Source organism: Canis lupus, chromosome 23 (assembly GCF_003254725.2).
Source record: "Canis lupus dingo isolate Sandy chromosome 23, ASM325472v2, whole genome shotgun sequence".
Taxonomy (NCBI): domain Eukaryota; kingdom Metazoa; phylum Chordata; class Mammalia; order Carnivora; family Canidae; genus Canis; species Canis lupus.
The window spans coordinates 10,526,051-10,539,931 of NC_064265.1; the positions used below are offsets into that span (position 1 = coordinate 10,526,051).

At 48.4% G+C, this 13,881-nt stretch overlaps 1 long non-coding RNA gene across 3 annotated transcripts in view; it reads right to left on the reverse strand.

Moving 5' to 3' along the window:
- Positions 1-13,881, reverse strand: part of LOC112668718 (uncharacterized) — an 81,386-nt gene that overhangs the window by 23,677 nt on the left and 43,828 nt on the right. The gene's annotated exons all lie outside the window — the stretch shown is intronic.

The following is a 13,881-nucleotide window of genomic DNA, read 5'->3' on the forward strand; positions in this document are numbered from 1 at the left end:
CAAGGTACATCCATGCAATTCTGTATGTTGTGGAGTGGGAACCCCAGCACTCCCTGAGATATTGGGCTTTAAATCTGTCACAGTAAATAGTCAGGAATTAATACACCAACTCCCCAACTCTGGCAATATAATTTGCCATCTAAATTGTTATCTTCTGTGGGACGGTACATAAACAAAATGAGCGGCTCACAGGGACCTTTCGGCAGCCCTGTGCTCATGGGTAATGTTCTTCCCTGAGGAGGGGGAGGAAAAGTAGTTGAGGAAGGGAGTTGGCATTTCACAAATTCCTGCTGCGAGCCAAGCAGGGAGCTAGGCACTCAGCACGCACTGCCTCTTTTATCTCTGCGACTGTCCTATGAGAAAGGAATTACCATTCCCACCATGCCAAAGAGGAGTGCGAAGGTCAGAGTCATTCGCTCAAGGTCACAAAGCTGGTGAGTTAAAGAATTGCCTTGAGCCTCGGTGGTGGTGCTGGCCCAAGTTTCACGCTCCACTGAATCAAGTCTTCAAACAGTTCCTGGGAGAAGGAGCCAACACAAGGCAGTGATCAGCTCTGTAGAGAATGCCAGTCCCCAGAGGGATTCCTTTTGTCCTCTCTGTGCACCTCTGCCCCAGGGCTGTGTCCCTCCCCTGCCAACAGCCACCCCAGCCTCTCCCTCAAGAGGATTGTCTAAGGGCTCCCACCGCACTCCGCTCACATGAGCAAAAAGCTGGCAGTACCTGGAAGTTTCTGACCTCCCAGGTGGCCCTTAGCCAATGACTGACTGTTTCAAGGCTATGAACGCCTAGCTTGGTTGCCTCGAGTCAGGACAGCCTCTAAGATGGGACATGCTCCAGAGCATCTGGTGGGCCCTGTGGAAGCTGAGACTCTGCCCGAGCTCATAGCCTTGCTTGGCTTCCACCCTGCCCTGCTCCTCCATCCCTTCATCATTTTCTTTGAAAGCACCTCCCAAGAAATCAGTTTCCCACAGATCCTCAACCCAGGGCTTGCTTCCAAGACAAGAAACCCCCAAGACAGAACATTTCCTCACTGAAGGCAGCCAACTTGTGTCTGGGACACAGCTGACTGAATGACCTTTGGTTCTCTTCTCCACTAATAAATTACTTGAGGCCAATCCCTTTCTCCTTGTCCACCAGAGTGCCTGGCTCATAAGTCTTTGCCCTATTGATGAGCATGGACTGATAAAACGTGTGTGGGATCCCTGGGTGGCTCAACGGTTTAGCGCCTGTGTTCGGCCCAGGGTGTGATCCTGGAGACCCGGGATCGAGTCCCAAGTGGGGCTCCCTGCATGGACCCTGCTTCTCCCTCTGCCTGTGTCTCTGCTTCTCTGTGTGTGTGTGTCTTTCATGAATAAATAAATTAAATCCTTAAAAAATAATAATAAATAAATAAATAAAATAAAACATGTGTGTTCAAACGTACAGTCAAACTTTAAACCCAAATCCCCAAATGCAGATTTTTAACGTCTCACTCAAAAAAGGTATCCACTCTCCCCAGAGAGATCTTAATTTGACTGGTGCTGGTTGGTAGAAACCAGTTATATTTCTTGTGTTCAATAGTTCAACTTCCCCCTTCCCACCTTTATCTAGAAGATTCCTTTTTTGGACCTTCTTTATCTTCATCTCCGGACCTTCCTGCGCCTTGCTCAGAATGAAGAGGCCAGTCCTGCTTTTAACTGCCTGGTAGAGAAAGAATAAGACTCTGCCCAGACATACCCCTGCTATGGCTTCTGTTGCTGCCACATGGGACCACTGTTGAAAACTGGTCCTTTGAATTGGATGCATGCTCCTGCACTGAAGTCAGAGCCACAGTGTCCAGCCATGCAGGCTACAGTCCCACTCCAGGGATGCTATTCCCATTCACTGCCCTATGACACAAGATGTCAGAATTGAGTGTACTGCTTGCACAACTGTGCACAGTGGCTTTGCTTGTGCAAGCCCCTCACTGCCTGTGGTGCCCTCACTTGGGTGTTGGGGTTGCAGTTCTTTAGATTTGCATTCAGTGTCCAGCTGGTTCCATGGGTACAATCAGAGGATCGTCCAGCCCCAGCTCTGCTCTCCACATGGACCCTCACCTCCCCCCACTCCCCAAACCAACACACTCTGGCTCTAGACCCTGCTGGTGAGCCCGGGTCACCAACCTAGACCTCCCTTCCTCCTCAGCAACCTCACCATTGGGACTCTTGATGTCCTCTGGCCAGGATGCCTCGGTCAGGATGACCAGGGAGATATTAATGTCTCTGAACATTGGCAGCTTTAGGGTACACCAGTCATTTCCCCTCTGTTCCTAACTCACTCAGTGCCCACCTTCTTACCTGGCCTCCCAGGTAGGCCTGTTAGGGGCTGAACTGTGTCCTCCTCAAAATCCACATGCTAAAATCCAAAACCCCTGTACCTCAGAATATGACCTTATTTGTAGATGGAGTTTCTCAGGTAAAATGAGGTCATTGAGTGAGCCCTGCCCCAGTAGGACTGGTGTCTTTCTGAGAAGAGCAGAACACTGACTGGTACAGAGGAAAGATCACGGAGAACACGGGGAGAGGTGGCCACCTCCAAGCCAAGGAGAGGGGTCTCAGAGGAAGGCAACTCTACCAACACCTTGATTTCAGCCTTTTGGGCCTCTAGAACTGTGAGGAAATAAATTTCTGTTGCTTAAGCCACCTCGTCTGTGGTATGTTGTTGTGGTGGTCCTAGCAAATGAGGAGAACATCCCTTGTAAACTTCCCCACCATCTTCCCTCCTGTCGGCTCTGCCTCCCAAATGGTAGAAGGAAGAGCCAGCCTTGTTCCCCTAGGACAGCTGAGACCTCCTTATCTTATATTCTCATGATGAAGAGAAACCCTTCTCAGGTTGAAGATGGCTTCCTGCATCCCCCAGCCAGAGAAGGGGCTGGCACATTCTTCCACGACAACTGTTCTATCACCAAAGTCAAAGCTACTCAGCTACCCCCACCAGCAACCCACTCCCCAGCTGAGGTCTAAGAGCTTCTGTTCTTGCCTGGCACTGTGAAGCAAGCGTTGGTCCTCCCGAGGCTGTAGCCTGGTAACACCCTTTACTTCTCTATTTTACCCTTCAGAATTGGAGAGGGCATCTATAGAATGTTATTTTTCGAAAAATTTTAGCTGCCCGGAAGGAAGCCATTGCTCTCACACAAGAAAAGTAACATGAAGATAATCTCCCTCACGTGCAGAGCTACCCTGAATGCCTAAGGGACTTCCCCAGAGAGATCCAAGGCAACACTGGACCCCAGAGATGGGAGTCACTGCTAATTTGATTCCCCGGGTCGCAGAGAAATGGAAGGAGGTGGCACAGGAAGAGGGAGGCTGGTATTTTCTTTCCACTCACAGGACTGCAGTATACTTTACATTTCCCAAAGGCCATAATTATTTCCCGGAGAAGAAATTCAAATGACCCAGATAGTTAATTCAGCAAGATTGGCCCAAAAAGTATTTACCTAAAAGGCAGTTTTGTCGAAAAGAACATCACAACATTGTCAGGGCCTGCTCTCCTTGCCTGAAAAATGCAGGTGCCAGATATAAGGCTGAAGCCTAATATAATTAGAGAGAGCAGGAGGTTTGGGAGTTTGAGAGGCAGAGACAGAAGAGGGCTGGAAAATAGGAGAGAGGGAGGAAGGATGGGAAAGTAAGGTGGAGGGGGAGAGAGAGATTGAGAAAGAAAAAGAGGAGAGGATTCCCATGAGCCACCCAATGCAATGACCAGGGTGGGGCTGTCCATGAACCCCCTGGATCCTAGGAATTACTTCTGCATGGAGAAAGGTAGAAGTAGATGAGTAGCTTATTTTTGGTTACCCCCATCTCCCTTCCATGTTCATCTCTGACTGAATGAACTAGGGCCACCTGGTTCAGGTGGTGAAGAATGGTTCACCATTCTTCTAGGGCCACCTCTCCCTTCTTCCAGGGCACCAGGTTCTCCCCACCCGCATGACTGAGACTCAACTCTACTATTTCCTGCTTCCCCTAATCAAATACTCATCTCCTTAGCACAGGGAGCTTAGCTCTGAGCCTAGAGGGAACTCACTGGTGGAATTAACACACACTGATAGCTACCATGTGCCCAGCACCTTGCCCAAGTCCCTTGACCAGGGAAGGCTAGATGTGAACCAAGTCATCACTGTGCAAACAAGAAAATAGAGCCAATGGTGTTCTACAAGAGCATGACAATGTTAGTTTAAAGTGTCCCATTTGCTATAAAAAAGCAAATATCTATTTAGCAGTTATTATGGGCCAGAGACTGTGCCAAACCTTGTGTTGTAATTTTATTTAATCCACAAAAACAATAAGTATAAATACTATCTCTATTTTGCAGATAAGGAAATTAGGAAGAGAGCCAGGGCTGACTCCAAGATGCCATGCCCTTAATCAGCATATTACTAAGCCTCTCAGCGCAAGAAAATGTTGTAACAGACTCTCAAGGTCCCTCTCTCCACCTTCTTATCCCTGTCCAAAGAACAACCCAGGCAGCTACCAGTAAGTTAGCCTTCAACCCCTGAACTCATGATATGTCTCCAAGACAGCTGGAGTTGAGAGACATGGAACTAAAAGGGCATCCTTACAGAGAGGGACTCCAACATTTGTGTAGCTATGGTATGGGTTTGCAGTGTCAAGCAGGAGGAGCTGTACCCACTTAATAACCATGACCTCTCCCCAAGTCTGACTGATTGAAAGAAGCCCATCTTGAGACTTTGGTTGCTTGCAGGAAACCCACATTGCTCCCCAGTGCAAGGTCAGACCCCAACATGGGACAGTGGAATGTGTTGGGAGGTAAGTCTGTCCTATAGGGCATTCATTCTGTCCTATGTGGCATTCACCACAGTGGCAGTACACCTAAGCCATGCTTTCCGCCATCAGCCTGGCTTGTGAAGAAGCCGATATTTCACTGCCAACCCAGAGGTTCCTCAGCCTGCCTCAGTGGCTCAGCATTCAAGCGAGAAGAGACGCACTGTTTATTGGGCCTCCTCCAATCTCAACAAAAGACATTGTTTCATGCTGAGCAGGAATGGAGAACGGGTGGAGTCTCTTGGAGGCTAAAGGTAGGCTTCAAAGAGTTAGGCCAGTCATAGGCCCTCAGCAAAGCCAATCACACAGTCTGGCCAATGAGGGTTCAAATGACTTGGGGCAAAATGAACAAACATGTCCCTACTGATCCATCATTTCAGGCATTGTGGCTCTATGCATAGGAAAATATGTGTAAGTGTTTATTCAAATAGGAACCTATGGCAGATGGGGAGGATGTAGAGTCTGTTTATGTGACATTTAAAGGAGCCTGCTCCCAAGGACCAACATTTCTGCAAGCCTAAGAACAGAGCTGGGTCTGCCAGCATTATCTTTTGCACACTACATCAGGCTTATCCCTTCTATGGGGGACCCTATGGGTCAGGGACCACACAGGACAGAAGCTTAACTCTCCATATGATCCTGGGCATACCCATCACCCAGCCTCAGCTCCTTCCTCTGCAAAGGGGAAAGAGCAGGACACCTCCCCCCCCCCCCCCCCAGGTATTTGCAAAGGCTGACATAAAAGCAAACATTTTGTGGATGTTTGCCTGCTTAGTTTGAAGGAATAAAACCGTGTAGGGTAAAAAGACTACTGGGAGTGGGGAGAGAGTCCAGAGTCCGTAAGAGGACCCATCTGAGAGTTAAATGCAGTTAGCGCTGCTTGACAGAGAGCAAGGAGAGCCCACGGGCCAAAAACCAATAGTTCTACAGCCTTCTCCGGGTTCCGACAGCATGCCACCTCACCCGGAGTAAGACCAGCACCTGTGCATTCAGTCTGCGCCTTCCCACACATCCAAGCATGAAAGCATAGCTCAGGGGGTCAACAGGACCCCCCATTTCCCGTGTGTCCGCCTGGCTTCTCAGTCAGAACATAGGCTCCTTGTGTCACACAGGGCGCCTCTGTGTGCCCCGCAGACCTGGGCACAGAGCTGGTCCAGGGCAGACCCTCAATAAATATTTGCGGATCGTCTGCCAGGAGGGAGGCCTGCCTTAGGCCAGCTGCATCCCACATCTTCGGCCACCCCTCGACCTGCGATCGCCTTTCAACCTTGATGCTGCAGATGGAATGCGACTTCTACCCACCGTGGAGAAAATTTTCCATGGCACTCAGAGGGGAGAAAAATGCCAGGTGGGTCTCCAGAAGGCTGCAGGGCCACCCCAGGGGCCCTGTGTAAGCATCATCAAGCAGGCCTTTCTGGTGACAGGGGGAAGGCTCAGGTGAAAGCTGGCTTTCCCCCATGGTGGGGCATCGTCACCTGGGATGTTCGCAGCAGAGCCCACAGGAGAAAGAGCGGATGCCAGGGCAGGAAATCCCAGCAGAGCCCCCACACTCTGCAGTGACGTGAGGCCCTGGCCACGCCCGGCCACCCGGCAGCTCCAGCAGGGAAACAGCTTCCTTTTGTGGTCTGACCCTGGCTGGCCGCCAGGGCTTCAACAAGAGCCTTGTGATGTGCACTTTTGAAATGTGTTGGTGGCGCGGAATGGCATGTCTAACTCGTGTTTAATGCCCGTCAGCGTTTATGTCTCTTTCCCACGCCCACGGATGCAGACTGGCTGCATGTGGGGACTGTGGTGGCCAGCCGTCTCAGTGCCTGGCCGTGTGGCAGGGGCCCTCTCAGGACACGCTTCCTTTTACCCTCAGCCTACCCTCTGCCAGGCCAAGGATGTGGCTCCCTTGAGAAGGGAGAAGAGAAGGCAAGCGGGAGCTATACTTAATATCAGCTGCTGGACATGTGTTAGGTTGTTTTCTGTGAGGTGTCAGGGCCCCCAGTTTGCAGGTGGGGAAACTGAGGCTCAGAGAGGTTAAATCTTTCTTGGAGGATAACACAGCTATAACATGATGGAGCAAAGTCCAAACTCCAGTCCGACTCTTCCAGGATTCAGACTCTTCCCAGACACCTCCACCCGTCTCCTGGGAGGTTCATTCTCCCCAGGATCATTCCTGAAGGACAAGGCAACCGTGGCCACAGCCCACATTCCCACTGCCTACACCCACCTCCTGATGACCACTGGCAACCAGAGTTTGAGAAGCCCAAGGGAGGCCCGGTCAGCTCACTCCAAGCTCATGGTTTGCTTCAAGAACATTCTATTTGATTTGGGTTGTTAATTCTCAAAGTATGTCTGCCAAAGTTCAGAAGTTACTGTGCTTATTGTTTTTCCACGATTTTCTTGTTTTTCTGTTGTTTATTAATTATGGCAGCTTCTGCCTGGCGGTCCTTGGAGAGACACACTTGGGCTCCAGCAGGTTCCCTGGGTGGTCTCCAGGAAACCCAGACAAGAATCGTGTGCTGCTTTGTACTGTGATGACACAGCCCTCTACATTCCTGCAGCTCACAGGAGCTGGGGAGAAGCTGCTAGAACCACACAGTGCCTGTCTTGGGCTAAGTTCCCCTGGAGAGATTAGAACAGAAAAGCAGGTACATGGTTTATCTAGGAGACCCACAGTGAAAACTCCAGAGCAGCAGCAGGCCATGTGACATGGGGAAGGAGAGGAAGAGAATATAGGGGATGTTCCTGAGCAGGCTACTTCTGGGGGCACCTGAGGCTCTCTAGGAAACAGTAGGACATGGCCCAGAGTCTGTGCTAAAGAAGATGCAGTGTTTATCCACCAGTCGTTGGTTTAGGTCTGTCCCAGACAAGCCAAACCCTGTGACCAAAATCCTCAGGCAGAGAGAGACACACATGCCCGAATCAGAGCCTGATAGTAGGCCTGGAAATGGTGAGTACCAGGGGGATACAGGCGGGTGCTCCTCACAATGGGGCCGTGTCAGGTACCACCACTGTGGGACAGAGCTCTTGGGCTCGTTCCCCTCTCCCTCCTTATGGGCTGTGATTTGGATGATACTACAGCATGGGCTCTAGGTCACTTTGTCTGTCTGCACCTTCTCAGGCATCTCAGGTAGGGAAGAAGGAACTGGGTGTCACTTCCCAGTTTTGGAGAGTTCTGAGGTACTTGGACTTGTCATCCATCAAAGGCAGACCTTCCAGAGAGAAAAGAGGGCAGACCCAGAGATCCCTTAATGCACCAGGCACAGACACTAAGGCCTCGGTGACCACTTGCCAAGCTGGAGGACTGCAGTCAAAGCTTGCAGTAATTGTGGAATTTGCATGCTCTTCCTGGTAGCTGTCTCTTAGAAGCAAAGAGGACCACAAAAAAAGACCAGTCATGGCTCCTCCTGTAGTCAGAGAGAGGAGCTGGGGCATAGGAAGGATGGATCATTTGTAGCCTGGGGGAGGGTGCTGTGCTGCTCCCTTCCTTTTCATTATCCACTAAGAGATCCACTGCTTCCTTTCCTTGCCCTGGCTGATCCCCCTCCTTGCCTTCATCTCTGTACGTGCCTGGCATCTCTCTTCTTCCCGCTGTGGACTTCTGTCCCCGTTTAGCTTCTCTCTCTCTCTCTCTCTCTCTCTCTGAGCCACTGGGTCTCTAAGGTGCTCATCATCTCCTGTCAGACCTCTCTCTTCATTCTCTCTGCACCTCTTCCCCTCTCCTCGGGCTCCCCTGAGCCCCTTCCCCCTCCTCCTAGAGACTTGTGCACCCCTCCGGGCAGGTCTGGAGTTTCAGTGATGGGGCTGCCTAAATCACCAGGGACGGGCACTGGGGGGCACAGGGCATGCACGTCCCAGCATCCCAGCGGCATGCCCAGGCAGCGGGAGGCCTGACAGCCTTGTCCATTGCCATTGCGAGGACAGCTCCCAGCCTCAGCCACCAGCAGCCCTCCATTCGCCCTCCTCCTCTTAGCCATGATCAACATTTCAAAAGCGAACGCACAAGCCCTACAGTGGGTTCCTATAATTCACCCAAGGGTTGCGCCTGCCTGCCTGCCTTGAGACAAGCTGCATTCTTCCCTCTGAGTTAGCTATTTTTAAGAAGGCTCCCCCCTCGTTTCCAGTTCCCATTTCAGCCCAAGCGCTGAATTAGATTCTTTCTTCATTTTGTAGGCTCCCCCTCTCTGTTATTATATAAAACCATTTCAGCCCTTAAGGAGTTGGCATCTGACATCGACAGCTTCTGAATCCCCAGAACAGAGAAGGGAAGGAATAAACAGAAGGGAGGGAAAGAAATGTTCTGTTTCTGCTCCAGGAACATGAATCGGCAGAGAGTTAAATAGCAACAAAGTATTTGGTGTTAATCTTTAATATTCTCAGAAACTTCAATCCCTGAGCTGCCATTCTCCAAGTGACTCTGGCGCCTCTCACAAGATATCACACCTTCTATTATGCTCTAAAAAAAGTACCCACCAGAGGGGAGTTCTTAGTGATTAGACTGCCAAAAAAAAAAAAAGAGAGAGAGAGAGAAAGAAAAAATCGAAGGTGCTCGTTGCTATTTATAGGGAAATGACTGAAAAGGATGAGACATGGATTCCTTTGCCGTCAGTCTGGCCAGTTTTAAGCAGACCCTGCCTGAGCTCGTTCTGTGATGTGATCTCTACCTTCCTCCATCTCCAGAGTCAGGGAGCAGAGAGAGCGGCATGAGACAGATCTCAAGGGCTGCAGCAGCATCAGGAAGTGGAGGCGGAGAGAGTTTGGGTGTCCCCACCCCGGCTGCCTGTGCCCTCCTCAGAGGAGGAGGTGAGCCAGACTGTAAATGTGAATGATAAGATTCTTCCTCTAAACTACATGTGTGGCCTGCTAGCTCCATGTAGGTTCCTCTAGGCAGAGTCTGAGCCCAGGATTCCACCGAGGGCAGTTTATCTGGGAGGGGAACCCAGGAAACACCTGCAGGGAGGTAGGAGGTGAGAAGGAAGGGCCAGACAGCCAGTAAGGACCATAACATCCAGCAAATGACCTCTGTGGGCACCTGGGACCCCCTGCACAAGTCAGAGAGACAGTGCAGAACATGCACCTCAGAGTTACCACACCTGAAGGTGAAGAACCTGGAGTATTTGTCTACTGACTCCAGCCAGTCCTTGGCTGAGGGCTACAGGAGGGAGGGTGTTAAATTCTCTGGCACTCCGAGCTTGTGCACACTGGCTGCACAGGACACCTCCAGCGAAGACATGCAGGTGCTAACTGTTGGAAGTACACTGCAATGGTGAGTGAGAGAGTCAGCACCCACGGCAAATATCAGTGACCTGTATCATTCATGTTTGGGGCTAGCGCTTCAAAATAAAGAGTGGGAATTGAAATTAGACGGATGAACGTTGCCTTTAGCATGCCACACCTCTTTTCATTGGGTGCCTCCTGGGTTTCTAGGCAACAAGTCACATTGGGTTTGGAAGTCTTTGCCCCAATAGCATAGTCTTTGGAATTTTTCCTAGAGGAAAGTTTTCTCCTCCTTTTGCAGAACGAGGTGCCTGGACATGAAGTCTTGTCCTTACCCTAGATCGCCTGCGGGGCTTTCTGAAGCTGAGAAATTCTTTCCCCTTCCCTTGGCACCTGTAGACCTAGAGTTATGTCCAAGCAAAACAGAGCATTAAGGAGGAAGGAGATGAGTCACTCCCTCCCTGCCTCCCCACCAGGGCTCCCCTCATGTCAGAGTCTCTTCCCAAAACATGCAGCTCTTGTAGAAACACTTAATATTATACGACATGTCTCCTGACACCCTCTCTCCATCCTGGTTCCATGTGGTCAGGCCTAAGCCTTTTCCAGAATGGCAGTCGTAGGACCTAAGTGGCAGATTGTCAAGGAGCCTTTCTCCAATGAATGACTAAATGAAGGTCCTCAGTGCCTAATTGAGAAATTCTTTGGCTACTCCAAGACTTATTTTATCAGGTCTAAATCCCCTTATATATTCAAGGCTCTTTACAATTTTCTACCCTGATTTCCCACCCAAGGTTCATGTTTAACATTCCTCTCCATGGCTATTGACCATTTGGTCAAGATGTCACCATTTTTCACTCTGATGGGCTTTGCATGTGCTACTTCCTCTGCCTGGAACACTCTTCCACTTTCCTCTGTCTGTTAAAGGGCTACTGTAATCCTTTAGACTCATCTCCAAAGTCCCCTCCTCCATGAAGTCATTTCCAAATCCTCTAAGAGGTGCAAGATGATCAAATAAGCAGACCTAGCAAGTGTCTGAGGGACCAGCAAACAAAGACAACCAATAGCTCTTTTTAAACAGTTTTGATATTTCTAAAAAACAAAGACAGCCAAGTAGCCAATATGCAAAATGCTCTGATCTGGTTTGGCCTTCCTTATAAATTTTATTTTTGGTTATGGTTTTGTTTTGTTTTGGCTCATCAAGCTTGGAGAAAGTTGTCATCAACCTTTTTGGAGCTTGGGACCTCTAGAGTTCTTATTATTGCCTCTACTTACAAGCATTAAAATTATTTAATCATTTATTCATTCATTCATTCATTCACTCACTCAGCACACCGGGCAAGGCCTGTGGCCTGGGACATGCAGGTCACACACTCTGGAGGAAGTAATCAGCACATTACAGATCGTTAGGACACTGTGAGATTCCTGATCATTTGAAAGGGTCTGCCCTGGTGAAATAATGACACTAGTAGATTCTAACATAAACTAAATATTCAGGAGTTTACACTCATATAAATAAACATGTGAATAAATGAGTGGCAGAGAACGGATAGCTCTTTCTTACACTAGAATTCTAATTAATACCTGAACAAGAGGTCATGCAAGTAGGAAATCACCATTTGGCAATGACCACATTAATAATGGCTGTAGGTAAGAATCAAATGCCAATACTAAAAGTAGTGGGCTACTGTCTTCTAAGAAACAGGATATTTGCATAGTCTCACAGACTTGGCTTAGTCTCATCCTTACAAAGAATACATTAATTACAAAGGGAAGAATAGCAACTTTGTGGTGGAAACACCTGGCAGACATCACCTCTACCAAGTGATCAAAGTCAATATCACCAATGATAAGACAAGATGACATCATGTACCTCCTGACATTATGTACTAAGAAGGACATAATATCACTTCTGTGCTTTTGCTGCCAAAAATGCATAACTTCAGTCTAATTGTGAGAATATATCGTACAAATCCTGTAGTAAGACACATTCTATAAAAGAAATAGCTAGCATTCTTCAAAATCACGACAGTCCTAAAAGGCAAGGAAAGACTGATGAAATATCCCAGGTTAGAGGAGGCTTACAGGACAGCTAAATGTGGGCAGACAATGCAGACTCTTGGAATGAAAAAGGGTATTAGTGGGACAACTGGTAAAATATGAACAAAGCCTCTAGATTGGTTAATAGAGCTATATCAGTGTTAATTTCTTGGCTTTGATCATTGTACTAGGTGATGTAAGACGTTAACATGAAGGGAAGCTAAGTGAACAGTAGACAGAATCTCTGTGTACTGTTCAGCAACTTTAAGTCTGAAATTATTTCAAAACAATGTCAAAAATATATGGGGGGAAAATTCTGCTCTATCTTAACCTCACGTTATCACAACACCTGAGGGATTGTTCTAGAATATTTGTTTTGTTTATTTGCATCCCTGCAAGCCTCTCCAGGAACTGTCTAATTCTTTCTGGGATCCTTGTGATGCCAGTGCTCCAAAGTTTCATATCATTCCCTCCTCCAACACCCACTCTGTGCATTTGGGGACCATTGCTAGGAGGTACAAAGGGAGCTATCGAAAAAATTCTGGATTTATTAAGCAGTGCTGCTTAAACATCATCATGCCTTTTATGAAGAGAAAAGGCAATGCACTGGTAGTGTGATACGTAGATTGCTCCACTCCTCCCTTATCCCTTTGTACTGAATCTTTCCGATCCTATTCCCCACCTGGAATCAGTGCTGGCTTCATACTTGCTCTGACCAACAAGCAGCAGAAGAGACAATGAACCAGGTTTGAACCAAGCTACAAGAGGCCTTGCATGTTTTTGCTCATCATCCTGGAATCCTGCCCCCTCACCAGGTGAAGAAACCCAAGCTAGCTGCTGGAAGATGACAGGTCCTGTGGTGCAAAAACAAGCCAATTGCCAGCCAAAACCAGAAGTGTGCACGAAACCATACTTGATCTGCAGGCTTGCCAACTGACCACAGACTCATGAGTGAGCCCAACTAAACCAGAAGAACCACCCAACTGAGCCTTGCCCGAATTCCTGACTCATAGCACCATGAGCTAGACAAACGGTTGTTGTTTTAAATCACCAAGTCTTTGCACTGTTTATTATCCAGCATTGGATAACTGATATAGGTAGCAATATATATCTGATATATCTCCATATCTTGTATCTCCCATAGCCCTAAGCTCAAGGACCAATAGTATTATCCTCTCTTTGCCTCAGATAGACAAATGCAAAGACGTGGACCCTTGTTTTAAACAAAGACAAGACCCAATTGAAATAATACCAGAGAGATCTCCTCTCCTAAGTAAGATAATTTGGACACCTCTTCCCAAAAGGAAAAGGAATCTTTGCAAAGAAATTTCACTGGTTGAGGAAGCAAAGCACAGGCAAGATCAGCTAGACAATTCCTTAGTAAGAGGTCATCAGTATACCAGTCGCTGCTGGGGCAAGGGAAGCAGAGGGAATGGTTTTGAAGGGCAGGACACTTTTATAGGATAAAGAATAAAGAATGAGGAAGAGAAAAATTGAAAATATCTGATGGGCTGGGGCCACATGGTCCACTTTGGGGTGAGAAGGCCCAGAGTTGGCTTAGGGTTGGGGGTTGGCTGACCAGACAGACTCTATTTCTGGTCAAGCAGAGCATTGTTAGAAACATGAGTTATTTGACTAACCCCATATTGGCTGACATGGCACCCCAGGCACGACAAGCTCTATCTCAGTCCTAGAAAGTTATTTCAACAGAAACAATGACCAAGCTTCTCATTTGAGAGAACAGCTACAGCACACAACAGTTATGGCTTCTATGAACATATGTAGCCTGACTCTATCTAAAACCTCAAATTTCCCCTTGCACTACTTATCAACTCCCCCACCC